Raw genomic sequence first — 18,950 nt, 5'->3', positions numbered from 1 at the left:
AGCCAGAAGTCAGGCACCAGCTCTAGATCCTTCACTCGGATCCGCAACGGTTTCTTCCCCCGCATGTCAGTTCTCTCCCCTGTCACTGTCATCAGCTGGGTGTCGGTGGGTGACCAACCCTTCACAAGCGGCCCGGACGTTCCAGGGAGCATACCAGGTCGTATTAGGGAAATGGTAGACCCCGTGTCCACCAACACAGGTCCTCAACACAGCAGCTCAGGTAGAGTCCCTTGAGGTGCCCAACTCGGCCCACCACCGTGCATCGTCCTTGGAGGGGGGCAGGAAGCGGTGGTCCCCTCGCTACACCGCTCCCTCCCCGTTTCCCTGAGGCTGCGTAGTTCTGGTCTTTGGGGCAGGTGCTAGGCAGTCACGCGCCACGTGGCCAGGCTCATCGCACCGGTAGCAGCGGTTGGTCGGTTGACGAGGACGCCTCCGGGGCACCGAGGGTTGCAGCTGGCATATCTCCGCGACCTCCCCCTCCCCGTCGCAGTATGCAGCTCTGATTTGGGGGTAGTTTGGGGGGGGCACCTGCTGGTTAGGTTGCGAGGTGAGCACCAGCTCGGTCCTTTCAGCCTCAAGGAGCACCTCACGGAGAGTTTGAGGCATGGCCAGGCGGACGTGTTGGCATAGTCGCTCTGGAAAAACTCCTCGCAGAAAAGCATGCAAGCTAAGCTCCTCATGGGCTGCTGCTGGGAACTCCGGGTAGCCACGACGAGCATACAGCAACACATCCGCTGTAAAGGCGCCCAGGCTCTCCCCCGGCCGACGGCTCCGGTTGGTCAGCTTCTCCCTGCTTTAATCAGTGGAGTGCCGCTGCCCAAACCGCCTCTCGAGTGCCATGGTGAGGGCCTGGAGCTCATGCTGCTCTGCCGGGGCTAGGTCAAGGAGTACCTGCAGTGCATCTCTTTCCAATGCTAGTGCTAGGTGTGTGGCAGCCTCTTCGTTGCTCCAGCCACTATGCCTCGCAGCTAGCCGGACTTGTGAGAGGTAGGGCTCTAGCGGGGTTAGCCCGTTGTATTTCGGTACCTTAGCTGGTGTGGTAGGCATAACTGCTCGCGGTTGGGGGCTTGGCGTGTGGGTCGACAGAGGTAGCCCATGAAGCATTGCCCTAGCGTCTGTTGCGACGGGCCGCCGCCGCGGTGCGCTTGCGCCGTCGGGACCCGTCGGGGGACTTACATGGCCGCTCGCTTCCTCTCTCTTCAATCGCCAGCTTCCCAAGCAGCGAATGCTCTCCTCGACGGCTTGCTCCAGCCTCCGAATGTCTCTCTCCATTACGGCGAGGGTGAGCAATCTCACTTCTGACACCAATGTGGCGAGCTCAGACAAGGAGGAGACGGAGGTATCGTTTGGTCTTGCTTCCCGTGAGCTAGCCAGGGAGCACAGCCGTTTATTAACACAGGCAGACAAGCACACCACAACAACAACAAAAAAAGGTGCTCTCTCACCCAGAAACACACAGTCGCAGAGAGAGCGTCACCTGTAACCATGGCAACAGAACAACAAAACATAACTGTCAAAACAAAACCCCGAACAGCCCTGACCCGCTACAATACTGACACAAGTTAAATTCATGGAGACTTGTGTTTCATGGAACAATCGGTGGCTATAGTTACTGTATTTTTCGTACCTCAGGTGTTGCACATACAACAGAGCATCAATTGCTATGCAACTATTCCATATTCATATCCATTCTCTTTGGACTCCTGTATCATGTTGGCTTTGATGCTGGCAGTGAGAATATCCATATTGCATGGTTTATTCTCCTAGGACCTGGCGTCCACATATGTGGACATCACATGTTGCGTTATTTAGACCAAAATACTCAATTTTGCCCTACAAGGGCCTGATATCCACTTACGAGGACATTATACTGCTACTGTTCTATCAAAATTTTAAATGAATATCCTTATATGGCTCTTGTTTTTCTTAAAAACAAAAATAAGGTAAAAAAAAAATCTGGTAATTCTTTGTTTTTACATTCATCGGGCCGCAATATGCCCAAATATCAAAGAGAAATTAAAAATGCATGCCGTACAAGAATTTGGGTCTTAGGAGGTTAAAACTGAACTTGAAAAGCCAAACAGAAGACATTTTACGGTTGGACATAGTGTTCATAATCAAAGACCTAAAAGCTTGTTGGAATAAGTAAATTGACTCTTCATACTTTGAATACTTCATATTTTAAATGTCATACATACCTTGATCAGAGTGGTGTAAAAATAGACAGAATGGAAAAAATGTTGCTCTCGGATACATCCACCAGAGTATGAATGCATGTGATTGTTAGACAGAAAGTACTTAGAAACAGCATAGTAAAAAAGTTCTGGTGTGAATGGGTGAATGAGGCAAGTTGTGTAAAGCACTTTGAGTGCTTAGCATAGAAAAGCGCTGTATAAGAACCAATCCATTTACTATTTACCATCACTTTGTCACATTTATGGACAACATTGGGGGCCATGTGGTAAATATCCAGTTATAAAAACAGTGAGATGAAACTGTCAATCCAGATTTCAATTTGCAGGGTAACTGTTTTAAGGGGGTATTTTAGTCCAAAATCATGCATGGAGGAAGATGGCTACAGCCGATCGCATTCTTAGTGAATACCTCAGGCAGCAGAAACCCAAGAAAGAAGAGGAGCAAGGAGAAGAACCATCATGGAATATGCACTGTATGTACCACCGGCAGAGGGAAGAAGTGGCTGTCATCCAGAAATTATACCACTGGCTGGACAAAGCTGGACTGAAAGACAGCACAGAAGAACTTGTTGGGTCTGTGTTTCCACATGCCCCACTAGTATAGAGACTTATTCCTCATGAAGAACACAAGACATAATAGAACATCTTCAACCAGTCTTTTAACTCGCTAACGAGGGAAGCCTTGGTCAGAACCAGGCGGTGGAGCATAATGCTCATCACCTGTCTCTAGCCCAAATCCTTCAAAGAGTAGCTGTCCTCGTAGCCTTTTTATTGACATGACAGTTACAGTACACATCACAGCACAAGCACCTCCCCTCATAAAACCCCCCTTGGTTACAAAGACAAGGCACTGTGTGTGTGAGTGTGTGCGCGTGTGTGCGTGTGTGTTAAAACCATTTTAAAACTTTTGTTTGTTTTAAATATCAAGGCGGGGTACAACTGTTATTCTCAAACAATCATAAGGCTACTTTTTGAACCACCCCACACACAGCTGGACACAGACAGGATTTTGGTTTCTACTGTGTTCAGCGTTATATCTTTAGCAATGAGGTAAGGTTCTTTCGGCAGAGGAAACATGCAGTTCCTCTGAGAGCTTGGCTCAACACAGCTAATTACTAACCATTCTTGAAATAACAATAGGCAGACAGGTTTAATTGCTGGGTTTTTAGGGGTGACTGTGGAGGCGAGAGCTGCAGCTCATTACGTATGGGTAAGTGCAGAATTTCAGCAGGTTTGGAGGATTTGATGGGGGTGAAGAAGAAAATTACCACCTTTTAGAATGAAGCAAGGAAATGTTAAGTGTAGCTGTTAGGCTTTTTATTTCTTAAAGTGAAGAGGATATACTAAGAAACTTTTACTAAAACACCCATTTACTTTTTTCCCATTTAAATCAGAATTTGCTTTTTTTTCTCCCAACACACAAAAATATTTTGTTGTACTATTTTTCCTACATTTCTAAATCCACTGATGATATTTCCACCAAGCGACAAACTATGAGAGGGACATTATGTTCTCACACAACAGATTTAAATTCCAAGTTAGCTTCCAGTCTGACCAGGTTCACACTTTACAAAGTCTCCATGTTTCTGCAGCCGGTCTCCATCTGATCTAAAACACCCCAGTTTAACAGGATTTCTGACATACCTTCTGTCCTGCCAATTGTTTTTGGCCAACTTGATATCTTTCTGAAACTGGAGTTTCTGCTCCACAGGGGCCCTTTGAGGTTGGTTCTCTATCTCCCATTACTTTATAAAAATCAGGGGGGATTCAATGGGACAAAAAATCAACTGATGCTGTCCTACAGTATATCCAGATGATCGGGTGAAGAAACTTTACCAAGACTAGAATTACAGTTTCTGTGTGTTTAATTATTATTTGCTGCCACTATAGTATTACACATTCATGAATACTCGTGGCCAATTCCTGTGTCCTAGAAATTGAATTTATACATACAACTAGTTTGCAAAACCAAATTTGAGACCTTCAGAATATATCTTCTCTTGGCTGCAGTAAAACTGTGGCCTGGTTCAAAGTGTTTCTGCACACCTTTGTCTGCACAATGCACACACTCAATCATCATTATTGTTATGTAAGAGGCATGAATTTAAGGGCTCTCTCTGTCACTGCAATGAAATACCTGTTGGTAGAGTTAACTTCAGCAACTCTGATAAATGCTAAAAAACATACACACTTTTTTTTTTATCTCCACAATGGCATTAACGAAAGTAATGTACAGACAAGCTAATAAATACAACACAACAATGTAATGACAACAAAATGATTTAAATGCTGGTGTATGTGACTCTCGGACCATATTTTAAATTCTGAGGAATAATTAATGAATTGAAAGTGTGAATAAAAGTGAGAGGCATGCTAACACCAGTCAAAACACAAACTAGTACTGTGGTGTGTCGGTAAACTTATGCAGAGGAAGAAGAGAAGAGGTACATACATAGATATTAAATCTACATGGCACTTTCATCTCAAACCCTATTTTATGTCGAATGACTTTATTTCTTTAGAAATAATGTTTCACATACCCACTAAGCTGACCTGACCAACTGCACACTGTTGTAGCTATAAAAAAAGGTTTGAATTGAACACGACACAGTGCTTCACACTACTGAAGTAGAATAATTTACAGAATGAAGCTGCCAAATCACTACAAATACAGTGAGTCATAAAAGGTAATTCTTATCAAAGTTCAGAGGTTATATTTAAATACCAGCAAAGAGCACGTCAACAAAACGTTCAACAGCACAATTTTTAAAATATATTATGGGGTTTTTTAGTCTTTTGGGTTTGTTTTTGTTAGGACAGTGGAGAGAAGACATGAAAGCTGGGGGGAAACACACAGTGAATGGCCTCAGGGCCGATTTAAACACAGGCCTCTGTATAAGCCTTGCAGCATAAGATTCATCTGCTTAACCCTGTGAGCTAAACTGGCATGTGAAAAGCACAGGGTGGGTTTTAAACTAGTGTACCAATTTGCTTTTCATCTTCATCAACTGAATTCAATATTTGCATTGTTTTTCTGCTTTTTTAAAGCACTGGCTGTGTTTACTTGAAAAAAAAAATTGCAAATCATCACAAAGTGCACATTGTTGTTTTTTGTATCATGCCTAAATCTATCATGATCTGTGTAGTATCTTTTGGTTTTTAATTGTATTTAGTATTTGGTTTTTGTCTTTGTGTGTTTATCCTTATTTATGGAAACCTATTTCCACCACTTAAAAAAAAAAAGTATCTGTAACTCAAAATTTCGAGTCATCGTTCTCAAAATTTTGACTTATTAACTTGAAATTTCGACTTATTAATTGGAAATTTCGAGTTACTATTCTCAAAATTTTAAGTTCGAGTTAGCTCTGCCAATCAGTAATCTACATGGAATGCGCACTCAAAACCGGATCGCAAGAGTACGTTTGCTGATAGTAAAGCCATGTAATTCAGCTAATAACACAAGGATTTCATCATTTGTGAAGCCACGCTGAAAATAATCAGCAATTTGTGCATTCATGACTGGCTGTAATACTGGTAGCTTAGCTGTAGCATTTGTAGCTGAGGGCTTCAGCTTCCGGGTAACAAGGAAATGACATCATTCATGTAGATTACTGATTGGCGGCGCTAACTCGAAATTTCGAGTTATTAACTCAAAAATGTTTGCAAAAAGTAAGTCAAAATTTCGAGCTAATTTTCTTGAAATTTCGAGTTAATAAGTCGAAATTTCGAGTTATGGATACTTTTTTTTTTTAGTGGTGGAAACGGGCTTCCATACTTATTAGTGCTGTACAATCAGCCCTGTTTGTTGTTTTGTTTCTTCCCTGTCAGTTGTGAGTTTATCTTAGACCCCAGGAAGACAGGGCTAGAAGTCTGTCAATAACCCCCTAACACTGTCAGGGTCAAATGGAAGACGTCAACTTGTCAGCAAACACTTGGCAACTGCTGGCTAGACAGCAATGAAACCGTGAAATGTGTGACAGAAACCCAAAATGATATGAACTATAAAATGGAAACTAAGTAGCTGCTGCTTCTTTTACCACTATGAAGCAGTGAAAATAGAATGTGAATAGAATGTGAAGTAGAGAAAATAGAATTCATGACAAATGTCACAAATCTTACGATCAGAAGCTGCAAAGCAGTTAAAGATAATCTACCTTCAGAGGCTGTCAGGTTTTTGTTAAACTGATGATTTCACTTTAGACAGAGAGAAAGAATCAAAGGAGCACTTTTTAAATCAGAGTATGGCATCAAATCAATTAAACTTCTGAATTATTATTCAGGTTAATTAAGCCAAGTGGGGTGTTAATCAGTTTCAGCTGCTTTGTTGTTAATGAAATTAACAACAGGTACACTTGACGAGCAACAATGACACAAACAACAAAACAGGAATAGTTTCAAACGTAGAGGCCAGGGACATTTTTCCCTCCTCATCTTTTCTCTTTTGCATTTGACTACAGGTCAGAGTCCCTGCTGGTAGCTTGAGGCATACCTAGACTGTACAGAATGGTACATCAACACATGTCATTGCCAGAAGCTTTGCTTTGTATCTCAGCATGATCTGAAATGCATGGGAGACAGGCAGTTACTCTAGGAGAGCTGGTCAGGGCTTCAAGAGGGTGGCCTCAGGGGCCAGTGCCCTCTAGTGCTATTGAATACCATAACTGGCATCCTGTGGTTTTAAGAGCAGGGTCAGGCAGGCAAGTAGGTTTAACCTGAATAAATGAGAGAGAAGTGAAGTGGAAACTGGAAAAGCCACGGAAGATGTTAAGCTGCTTAAAACATTGTTTAACATGACCGGTTTGGTTGTGGGCCAGTCATGGGCTAGGGATGCATATCCCTGGAAGGATGCACATACCTCTACAGGCAAGGCAACAGCACCCTGAATGCCATGAGGGGTCAGAATGAAATCCTGGACCCATCATCAAACTCTAAGCTTGTGCAGTGGATCTTTAGTTGCTCCTGGTGTGCAACAATGCCCAACCTTATCCAGTAAGCAGTTTTTGAAGGATAAGGAAACTGTTACCACTGACTGGCCCACATGCTTTCCTGACCTAAATCCAACAGAGCACCACTAGCATATTATGTTTTGGAACATCCAACACCGCCAGGTAACACGCCAGATTGTCCAGAAGTTCCGATCTGGGAGGAGACTCCTTGTAGATAATACAAACTACTGCAAACCATTTTGAGTTACTGCTATGAAATTTTGGGAAAATAGACTATTCTGCCCTCATTTTTTCACTTTGATTTTTGAGGTGTTTTTCATTTCAGCCCCATGTAAGTTGATCACAAGGGCCACTACTGAGGAAGGCTGCGCAGAGGGTAATTAACACAGACCAAAAAGTTATTGGCTGCAATCTGTCACCCCTGGACACTATTACCAGCTCCTCCTGTCTCAGGGAAACCAGGGCCATCACAGGTGACACCTTGCACCCCGCCTACCACCTGTTTGATCTACTGCCCTGTGGTCAACGCCTCAGGTCAATCAGGTCCCACACCTCCAGACTCACAAACAGCTTCTTCCCCTAGACCATTCGGACTCTTAACAATCATTATTCCCCCACACCTCACCCCTGCCCACTCACCTCACCAATCTGAGCCATGGTCTAAGTAACTCTCATCACTCAGACACATGGACTGAGACCAAATCCTTTTGCACTGCTTCCAAGCGCTTTGCGCTCCAATGTGTGCCTTTCTCTTGTTTTGTATATATTCCTCCTAACTGTATATATTTCTTCTGTTTGTTATTTATTCCTGCTGTCTTACTATTTATATTTTATTCCTGCAGAGTTAGCATGGAGAACCCATGATTTTGTTGTAAATGTACAATGACAATAAAGGGCTATTCTTTTCTATCATATTCTATTGCTGTTGGCTCTGAAACAAGGCATTTCTGTTTTAGTCATTTATTCAGCAAACCTTTCCATAAATTTATAGAAATCGTGTCTTTTGACATATTTCCATGTACTTAAGAATCATGTTATTAACATATCTAAAATCATTCATTTCAACTGACTCAATTTTAGAGTGTTTCTCTACTCTATGATTTCTTATATACACTACTGTTTTACTTGAGGGAGTTGATGTTGTAATTTGATTTATTTGCTGTCTGGATTAAATTGTTCTACATTGTCTCATGATGTGTATTTTCTTATTCATAGTTTTTTTCTGACCTGCCACGGACATTTACATATGCTCATTAATATGCACTGTCCCTTTAAAATGAATAAGTAAATATCAAGATTTAAGCCAGCTACAGCAATATTTACTGCTCCATTTGACATTTGACAGGAGCATTGTTTTCTTTTTATCATATCAGCATGATTTTAAAAAAAAAACAACAACACCATGAATATGAGCTGTTTGTACTTTCAGTTTATTTCTCCCTGACAATAACAGTGTGATGACAGGAAGCAGGTTTTCTGCTGATCTGGAGTGAAGCAGGAGGATTTGCCCTGAGGATGGAAACAGACAGGGTGAGCTGGAGAGTCAGGGTTGGTATACTAATCAGTACTAAGAAACTGTCAGGACCAACAAGTACTGTATCAGTGCTAAGGAAAAGGCTGCAGAAGATGATGTGACAAATAACATATCAGGAGTTAATTCTCATCACCAATATTTTCATAAAAAGAAGAGATAACAGCTAGCTTGATTGCTACAAGTTCTCACTCCTCACTCTTCACATTCTCGAAAGAAACTTGACAAAAGTTCTTTTTGTAAAGACAAATTGACAAGTAAGAAAAGAAAAGCGTGTCAGGAAAGCTGGGTCTGATTAGTACAGAAACCCGTTATTATTAGTTATACAGGACATAAGATTTTTATCACTTGTGGGGACCAGTTTCTCAAAGGATTTCTAGACTATATAAAGCATGGTCAGTGATTTTTTTTGGCCAACATGACATCTTCAAATTGTTTGTTTTCACCTCCAAACACAAAATTACTGAGTTTTCTATCCAAGAGAACAAAAAAATAAACTTGAAGATTTTCTATGTATTTGGTTTGGATAAAGGACTTTGCAGTTTTTGTTTACTTTACTGCTGACTATTGGTTTTATTTCAAATATGTCTGTCTGACTCCTGAAATTTGATGTTTTCAGATACAAAAAAGCTGCAAACTGTTGTCAAGTGAAAGCAGTAAGCAGTTTTGTCCAGTCATATACTGTAGCTCAGTTTGATGGTTGAACATTGGCTGTGTGTCACCACACACGTGTCAGTAGGGATCACATCCTATGGCAGGCAGTGAGCACCGCCCTCCCACAGCTTAACCCAAAAACGTCATGGCTACACTGGGCTGCTGTGGCGGGAGGTGAGGAGATGAATCTGAAGAAACATTTGATGATAATCTGAATCAACAATGTTAGCAACGGCATGCTGTGACATCATTATCCTAAGGCTTTGAGAGAACTAATGCAACACATCTTTGTGTTGACCCAGCATCCCATCTGAAGCCTGCAGCTGGGAACATCAGGATGCATGTGTGGAGTAACTTAGTCCATTACACACATAGCTGTGTGACCAGTGACACATTCAGCATTAAAAGTAAGCCAGCTTTTTAATTCTACTTCTATAAAAGGAGGTCTAGAAAAATAGAAGAATTGATTGAAAATGTCTTTGTGTTCACATTCAATTATATTTTATTTCAATAACAGTCTGACTGACTGTGCTGCCAACTCACGACACGCACGCATATATGAAAATTATAAGTTTACACAAATCTGAAAGGAAGATTTGGAGGTACAACAGGAACACAACAAAACTGAGCTTGACAACTAGCTTGAGGAAATCTATTGTTATATATTGTAGCGGTTTTCTTACAGCACCTTCAACTTCAATGCTTTAGACAAATCTCTCTACCCTCTGACCTGTAAGCTCAACAAAAGCACAAGAATAAAATAAAAATAAAACGTCGATAAAAGACCAAATATTATTATTACTGTTTCACTATCTTGTTTTGTTTTTAACTAATGTGCTCTCTTTTATAATACTGATGGAACAGCAGAGCTGGTAGGTGCAGATCTCATTAGTCCTTCTGCACAGTCACTGTTACTGATAAAAAGAGGGAGAGAGACACAGGATTTTATCCCACATAAAGCATGAAGCAAAAGTAGCATAGTCTTTGCTGGTGAGACAGAACGGATCAATGATAAAAGATTTAGCTTACTATAAATGGTCAACACAAACATACAGATCTAAGTTGAACAACACAACATAAATTGTATTATGGCATGATTTTTCACGGTTCTTTTCCTGAATGCAGAACCGTTCAAAAACTACGTCTTTCGTGACTCCTTAGGTTTTTTAAAATAGATATCAAATAATTTCACAACCTTGAAAATTCCAGATAACCCTGTAAAGACTGCATGTTCTTCAAGAACTATCTTTATTATTATAGCATATTATCTTTATGCTCCAAGTATTCCCGCAAAAATGAAGATTAATGTTTCACATCAGTGTAAACACTGAGACATTGTCCAGTTAATCCTCTCGGTGCGAATTGTGACTTCTGACATAAAAAACTGGCAGAGATATAGAGAGAGCAATATTAACATGAGGAATGTGAAAATAGAATCTGGGGCAAAAAGGGTGAATAAACATAGTGATTAAACCATCACAGATGGATCTGGCTTGGTAATAGCCTTTTCTACACACACGGAGCAAGAGAGAGTGAGAGAGAGAGAGCTTTAGCTGAAAGCTAGAAGCACAGTGGGGTGTGTAGTGAATTGTTTGGTTGCTTGAAAAAAATACAGTTAACCTCCTAAGACCCGAACTCTTCCATGGCATGCATTATTAATTTCTCTTTGATATTTTGTCACGGCTGCCGGGGCGAGCCATGTGGTGAAGGAGGAAAAGGACCCAAAATACAGGCAGTTGACTGGTGATGAGCGTGATGTTTATTTACAGAAGTGGCAGTGACAGAACAGGCAGTGAGGAATGACAGATGACTGGAGAAACCTAAACTGGGAGAACTAAACAACAAACCTGAGAGCATAAGAAACGGGGTGCCGCAGAGAGCGGAACTGAACACCGTGGAACACAGACAAACCGGCAACAAGCAGGAGTACACACAGGGCTTAAATACACACACCAGTAATCGGGGGATGAGAGACAGGAGGGCAACACACCTGGGAGAAATCAGAGCTGACGGGACAGGGGAAACGTAACCTGAACACACTCACATGAGACGGGGACCTTCAGAATAAAACAGGAAACTCAGACACAACCAGACAAGACACTGAACTAAACAGACAGATTCACAAGCAGACAGTGTGACACCATAGACAGACAGAACACAGTGGGACCAGGGCAGGCACAGAACAGAAACCTAACAAATGGCAAATCATAACAGAATACATACTCAGAATAAACAAAAGCATAAAGAAACACAAAACACTGAGTCGGCAGACTCAGGACCATGACATATTTGGTCTGATTGGGACCTGATGAATGTAAAAACAAAGAATTACCAGATTTTTTTTTTTTTACCTAAATTTTGTTTCTAAGAAAAATGAGATATGAGGATATTCATTTAAAATTTCGATAGAACAGTAGCAGTATAGTGTCCTCGTAAGTGGATATTAGGCCCCTGTAGAGAAAGGTTAAGTATTTTGGTCTAAATAACCCAAAATGTGATGTCCACATATGTGGACGCCAGGTCCTAGGAGGTTAAAGGTTTTGTCTCTGTTGTCAAAGCACATTGTGTTTCCTCTCCACAAGCATTTGAAATAAGTCAGAAACTCAGACAGTGAAGTGGCGGGTTGGGGGGGATTGGGTGGAGGAGGAGGGGGTATCAGTTCAGGTTTGGAATTTAACAAAAGTGTAATATTTAGTAAAGGCACATAAGTCCTGACGTCCTGTAGCGCATTCAAACTTGCAGCTGTTCACTTCAGATTTAGGTGTTAACACATGCTCACTATTTCTTGAAGCTCCCACACAGGAAGAGGCCCATTTCATCTGAAAGAAAACAGCAGGGACTTGTGCCTCAAACCCGCCCCCAGCTAACATCAAGATATGATGGAATGACGAAGAAGGTCAGAATGAATGACCATAAACTGTATTTATGTAGTCAGCATTTTGTCATAAAAACCGACTGAAGTGCTATCTGTGGTGCTAAAAAAATGAGCAAATTAATACAACTAAATGTCTAGATAGGGGATGAATACGGGCCACGAAGCTAAGGGAGGATTCAGGGTCACGCAATCCAGCCCTAACTATATGCTTTAGCAAAAAGGAAAGTTTCTAATCGTAAAAGTAGAGAGGGTGTCTATCTCCTGAATCCACACTGGAAGCTGTTTCCACAGAAACCAGAAAGCTGAAGGCTCTGTCTCCCATTCTGCTTTTAAATATTAAATATTTTAAATGAACCACAAGTAAACCCGCAATCTGCAAACGAAGTTCTCTAATGGGTGATATGGTACTATATCCATCATTAAGATAAGATGGGGCCTGATTATTCAAGACCTTGTATGTGTCAGGAACAGGATTTTAAATTCAATTCTGGATTTAACAGGGAGCGAATGAAGAGAAGCCGATATAGGAGAAATATGCTCTCTCGTTCTAGTCCCTGTCAGGACTCTTGCTGCAACAATTTGGCTCAACTGAAGGCTTTTCAGAGAGTTTTTAGGACATCCTGATAATAATATCTTAGAAGCCTAGAAGTAATAAATGCATGAATTCAGCATCATTCTGAGACAGGATGAAGAAAGCAGTCTTACATATTTGTTTAATATGTGCATTGAAGGACATGTCCTGGTCAAAAATGACTCCAAGGTTCCTCACAGTGTTACTAGAGACCAAAGTAATGCCATCCATAGTAAGATTTCTGGTGTGTGTTATCTGGCTTCATGGACAGTTAAAGCTGTGTGTCATCTGCATAGCAGGGAAAATGTATGCTAGGCCTTCTGATGATTATTGATGATCATGATCCGATCATTTAGTTTTACTAGATGATGGCTGTGCTAGTTAGCCTCTCCTGACACTGCCCCAAAAGCCAAAAACCACCCTACCACAGTTTATTTTGTCGTCTACCTTTATGTGGTCAGCTAATCGATGTTCGTTCATATTCTTGCAGAGGACACATCCCCTTCTGATGCTTTAAATACATTATAAAGGGATGTAGGGTACTTCTTTAACAATGTCTCCTTACCTGATTTACAGAATTATAGTCATGTTTTATCTTACTCTATATTTAAATTGAATTGTAATTAGGACATTATACCTTAGTGGCTTCTTATCTTAGTGGCCCTCCTTAGTGCCTGTGTGGTGCCACATTTGCCTCTTTTATGAAAAATCCATTCTTTGGCTTGATTCTAGAAGGAGGCAAAAACTCAGCCTCAAGGGGTAATGAGCTAGTGTACTTCTCAAGCACTGGTCCAAAGCTTGGATAAGTGGGATGTTTTTTCCAAGGAGGAGTATCTAACAAAACACCTCTTGAGGTTGTGAAGGCCCAGCAGTGTCTCCACTTTCTGAGGAGCCTTAGGGGGATCAACCTGAAGAGGGAGCTGCTGACCATCTTCTTCCGCTGCTAAATTGAGAGTGTGCTGACGTATTGCATTTCTGCGTGGTTCTCGAGCTGCACCACGGCACACACAAACGCATTACAAAAGGTTATTAACATGGCCCAGAAAAGCTTTTACAGCAGGGCTATAGCCTTAGTCAATGCTGATACCTGATGTTATTTTTGCACATACATTTTCTTACCTGCACGTACTGTGCATTTCATCTCTGAACATACTGGATATTTTATCTTCTGCACATATTGTATATATTTTATTTTGTATAAGTGGTATTGATTTATTGTGATTTGTCTGTCGTCATCACCGATGTGGGACAATACTAACATTTTTTGTACTATTGTATAAAATATAACTGTGCAATGACTACAAAGAGTTAAACTTGAAAGTTGTGCTAATGCAAACATGAAGATCCCTTTACTGTGGCAACCCCTTGGGAAATAAGGGGACTAAACAAAGTGCCTCTATACGGTATAGTGTCCTGTAAAATAAAACATATTTTTAAAAAGTACCCAAAAGAGCTAAAAACCAACTACAAAAGTTGCTGATCAAAATTAATGTATGTAACGTGATGTAACTTAATGTAGCTGGGAGAAGATTTGCTTCTTCTCTTGGTTTCATATCATCGTAAACAAATTATATTTAGCCAGAGAGACATTTTAAGACATCAACTAGGCCTTTTAGAAACTTGAATTAGGATGTTTCTATAAATTATGATATGTTCTAGACATATTAATTACTCAGTTAATCAAAAAAAAATCTCATTCCTGTTCCATAGCTGAGGTACAACTGGCAACACTGAGTGGACTAGGGAAAGCCTCTCCCACAGCAGTTAGAGCTACTAACACATTCAGACATGACGGCCGAACAGCAGAGAGGAAGAGACGAGCATGGGAGTGTGTCAGAAACACAAATGAAGCATGAAGTGTGTACAAAGACAGAATAAGAAGATGGCTCCTCCATTTATGACAGAGTCTCCCAAGATGACAGCCCATCCCTCCCCGTTTGACCGACTTATTCAAGCATAAAAACCCTCGGCGTTCCAATAAATGTCTTGTTACTGTTTGATCTCATCAGTGTCACTTCCAACCCTGACTCAACACTTGCCATGCATCACCAATGCATTTTAAAACATGTCCGTGGTGATGGGAAGGGTGGAACCAAACCCTTGAGCTTATCTGATAAATCAGGTAGCACAGTGAATGACAAATTACCAATCGCCACAAAAAACAGCTGCACAGGAGCACCTGAGCACTTCAGATATTGAGGGAAAAAAAGATTAGTAGCAGACCATTTAAGTCAAACACACATTCACATCTTCTGTGTGACTCAGAGCACTTAAAGGAGAGCATCAAAGTCAAGGGTTTTTCAAGGCAAATAATAGTTTTTAAGCAAATAATGGATTCATCATCACTTAGTTATAGAAATCCAATGGAAAAACACACGGACTCTTCCCCCAAAAAAAAAAAACATCTGCTGAGTGGGTGGACGCTTGAAGGACATAGTTTAAAGAAGTTTGATTGAGAAAAAAATGAAACTTTAAGATAAAATCTAAACAGATGAAAATACACTATCTTCAGTCAATAAATGTCAGAAAATATAACTTTCTCTGATTGATCTACAACATGACTAAAATTACTAAACTTTATTTTTAAAGTATATAATGACAGGGTACAGCGTAGTGGAGGTAGTATCACTATTGAAAGGGACAACTGTATTTTCCAGGAGTGACTGCAGTTCATTCAGTAGGTAGAAAATTCACCACATTCACTTTGCAACCCCTGCAGCCGAGCTGGAAAATGATAAGTGCCTAGGAACCTAGGAAAACCTTGGAAATACAACATTGACAGAGCTGCTTTGTTTTATTACTTCCGGCAACACAGAAACATGTCAGTGATAGAATCCAGTGTAGCAATATCTCAACAGACTGGAAACATATACACTCCTGCAGCGCAGATCTATAAGGTGAAGTGAAAAGATTGGCGATAGATTGGTTGGTGGTTATGAATGAGTTGCAGCTGCATTGACATTCAGAAGGTCTATAGACAATTCATGTTCAATTCCAACAGGAGAGGTAAAAGAGTCATGTTAATTGAAATTCTCTGAGATGGACAGGAGGGGAGTGAGAAAGGCAAAGAAGTGCTGGAGTGGGGAAATAAGGCTGAATGAAAACCTCCAGAGTAAGAAATAATTAACTGGAAGGCATTTTAGCAATTTCAAAGTCAAACTACGCGTAAATGCCCAGGCTAAGACTTGACATTAATTGAAATAGTTGCATGTTCCTTTTTTTGACTCAACTTACACTGCTAAAAGAATTAAAGGAACACTTTGAAAACACGCATGTCAATGGCAAGAAAAAAATCATCCTGGATACTTATGCTGAACTGAGTAATGTGTTAGAAAGGATGCCATGTTATTTGATGGAAATGAAAATTATCAGCCTACAGAGGGTTGTATTCAAGTACACTCTAAAAATCAAAATGAATAAATGATATACCATGCTAGTCCATTTAGCTAAAATTTTATTATAGCAATTAAAAATGGAAAAACTCAATAGTTTTTTTTGGCATGCTCCTAACGAGACGACAGATGATGGCTCCTTCCAGATCTGGACAGATATGATCTGGACAAGATATGCCTGCATACTCTCAGGAACCCAGGCTGTTCATGCTGAATTGTGTTACAGGCAGGATATCATTCTTCGTGGCATCTCCAGATGAATTCACACCTGTCACATGTGCTCAGGGAAAATTTGTTCTCATCTGTGAAAAGCACAGTGCGCCAGTGTTGTTCTGTTAGTCTATGGCAAATGCAAATCAAGCTTCACTGTCCCAGGCAGTGAGCACAGAGCCTAGTAAAAGATGTCGGGCCCTCAGGCAAATTCAACTCAATTCAGTTTTATTTATATACTGCCAAATCACAACAACAGTTGCCTCAAGGCATTTTTTCTATTGTAGTGTAAAGACCCTAAAATAATACAATCCAAGATTCCTAACAGTGTTACTAAAGGCCAAGTTAATGCCGTCCAGATCAAGTATCTGGTTAGACACTGTTTCTAAGATTTATAGAGCCAAGTACATTTAGTTTAATTTGAATTCAGATAAAACTAAATTCAAGATTAGAGATTAGAGATCATCCAGGTTTTTATGTCTTTAACCTCCTAAGACCTGAACTCTTCCACAGCATGCATTTTTAATTTCTCTTTGATATTTGGGCTGGTTGGGGCCCGATGAATGTAATGAATTACCAGATTTTTTTTTTTTACCTTATTTTTGTTTTTAAGAAAAATAAGAGCCACATATGAGGATATTTGTTTAAAACTTTGATAGAACAGTAGCAGTATAATGCCCTCGTAAGAGGATATCAGGCTCATGTAGAGCAAAATTGAGTATTTTGGTCTAAATAACCCAAAATGTGATGTCCACATATGTGGACGCCAGGTCTTAGGAGGTTAAGACATTCCTGCACTTTAACTAAATGGTGTTTGTTATCTGGCTTTCTTTCTAGCAAGGAAAATGTAGGCTATGCATTCGAATGATACTGCCTAGGTGAAGCATCTATAATGTAAAGTGAACTGGTCCTAGCACAGAAACCTGTCGAACTCCATTATTAATCTTTGTGTGTGAAGCAGACTCCCCATTTACATGAACAAACTGGATTTTATTAGACGGATACAGCGGGTAAAATAAGTATTGAACAAGTCAGCGATTTCGTAAGCAGATATATGTCTACAACTGCTGCTTACATGAAATTCTCAATGTTTGTAACAACCCTTTCAGTCAAACCATATCCATAAATTATGTTATGTGTCTTGACGCATGCACAATCATCCAGGTAAGGAAATTCCAAAAGGTTGATTCTGTTCATCTTGATGAAGCCTTTTCAATGGGAGAGATGTTTCATCACTCAATCCTGACTTCTTCAGTTTTCAGTCACTTGGATGAGTGACGAAATGTTTCTCCCACTAAAAATGCTATGTCCAGATGAACAGAATCAACCTTTTCTGATATGGTATGTGTCATAATGAAAAATGACATAGGGAAAAAGTAATTGAAGACATAAAGAAAAGGAAGTGCAAAAAGGCACGAGAAGGCATGACACAAGCTGAAATCTATCAGTAATTTTTCATTTTTTCAGCATATGATACTGGCACGCTTCATATAATTGAAGGAAGGATGAATGGAAAATAGATAAATAGAAAAGAGATATTCTTGACAAAAAATCTGCTAACATCTACCAGGTTGATGAAGATGAATGAGTGTGGTTGTTGTCATCTGGTGAGAATTTGATTGTAATAGCACCTTTAGAAATATATTTACTTAGAAAACTGGTGACATGTTCAATACTTATTTTAATCCCTGCATGACTGAAAGTTGTGCTATGCAGTACCTTTAATACCCAACTGATACTACTTAAAAAGGACATTGCTCTGCAAATGATCAGTTAGCTGTTTTACAACCTTCAGAGGCCACCCTCATGAAGTTTGTTTCTGATTGTTTGGTCAAACACATTCAGACCACCTGCTGGAGGTTATTTTGTAGGTTACTTTGTCACATAAAGCTACACATACTGGTTCTGCTGAAGAATTAAAGACTTTCTAGAGGTTTCCAGGCCTCCTAGAGTAACTCTGTCTGAATCCTGGAATGTCCTCTTGACAGTGGGAGACACAGCAAACCATTTCAATATGCAAAAGATGTGTGGGTTGACAGACCATTTTTCAAAAAATTATATCTTGAAAGGTTTTCATTTCTTTGATATATGAAGCTCTCATTGAAACACTCATTTTATATGTTCAAAATCTGGACCACAATTTTTTTATTCAAATCAGATGGTCAAGCTTATGGGTCATTCCATTTAAGATTAAATGACCAATAAGTCAAAACTTCAAATGACATCACACTTCACTTAGACTGGGTTAGATTGTCTCTAAGCAGTAATAAAGTGTTGAAAGAATGATAAAGAGTGGGTCAGTGGTCAACAAACCAGTTGCAGTTGTGACTCACTGTAGGGGGTTTCACTTCCTTGAGCATGTCTTGATCCAAATCTAAAATAACAATTTGAGGAGACAGAAGAGGAGTCGCACTTATTCCTGTTGCGTAAGCAGTTGCCTGTAGGGCTCCCATCCACCATTCAAGAGCTGCGAACTTTACCTCTATCTTTTAGTAATGCTTCAGTTCACACAGCCAGCTAGGCAGTGATGCAATATTATCACATGATAGGGTCCCAGTTTTTCCCAGTCCTTCCTG

The 18,950-nt window shown here is 40.3% G+C and overlaps 1 protein-coding gene and 1 long non-coding RNA gene across 3 annotated transcripts in view; one reads left to right on the top strand and one right to left on the bottom strand.

Moving 5' to 3' along the window:
- LOC120730294 (metabotropic glutamate receptor 8-like) overlaps positions 1–18,950 on the bottom strand; it is a 130,598-nt gene that overhangs the window by 88,524 nt on the left and 23,124 nt on the right. The window lies entirely within an intron of this gene.
- LOC120730295 overlaps positions 7,122–18,950 on the top strand; it is a 29,868-nt gene continuing 18,039 nt past the window's right edge. Inside the window, exons 1-2 of the long non-coding RNA XR_005695080.1 lie at positions 7,122–7,136; positions 11,736–11,750. This is a non-coding gene — a long non-coding RNA (uncharacterized LOC120730295). The remainder of the gene's footprint in view (positions 7,137–11,735; positions 11,751–18,950) is intronic.

Source organism: Simochromis diagramma, unplaced genomic scaffold (genome assembly GCF_900408965.1).
Source record: "Simochromis diagramma unplaced genomic scaffold, fSimDia1.1 OVJJ01000293.1, whole genome shotgun sequence".
NCBI classification, from domain to species: Eukaryota; Metazoa; Chordata; class Actinopteri; order Cichliformes; family Cichlidae; genus Simochromis; species Simochromis diagramma.
The sequence above is the reverse complement of the archived record's forward strand: the minus strand, read 5'-3'. Positions and strand labels throughout refer to the sequence as shown.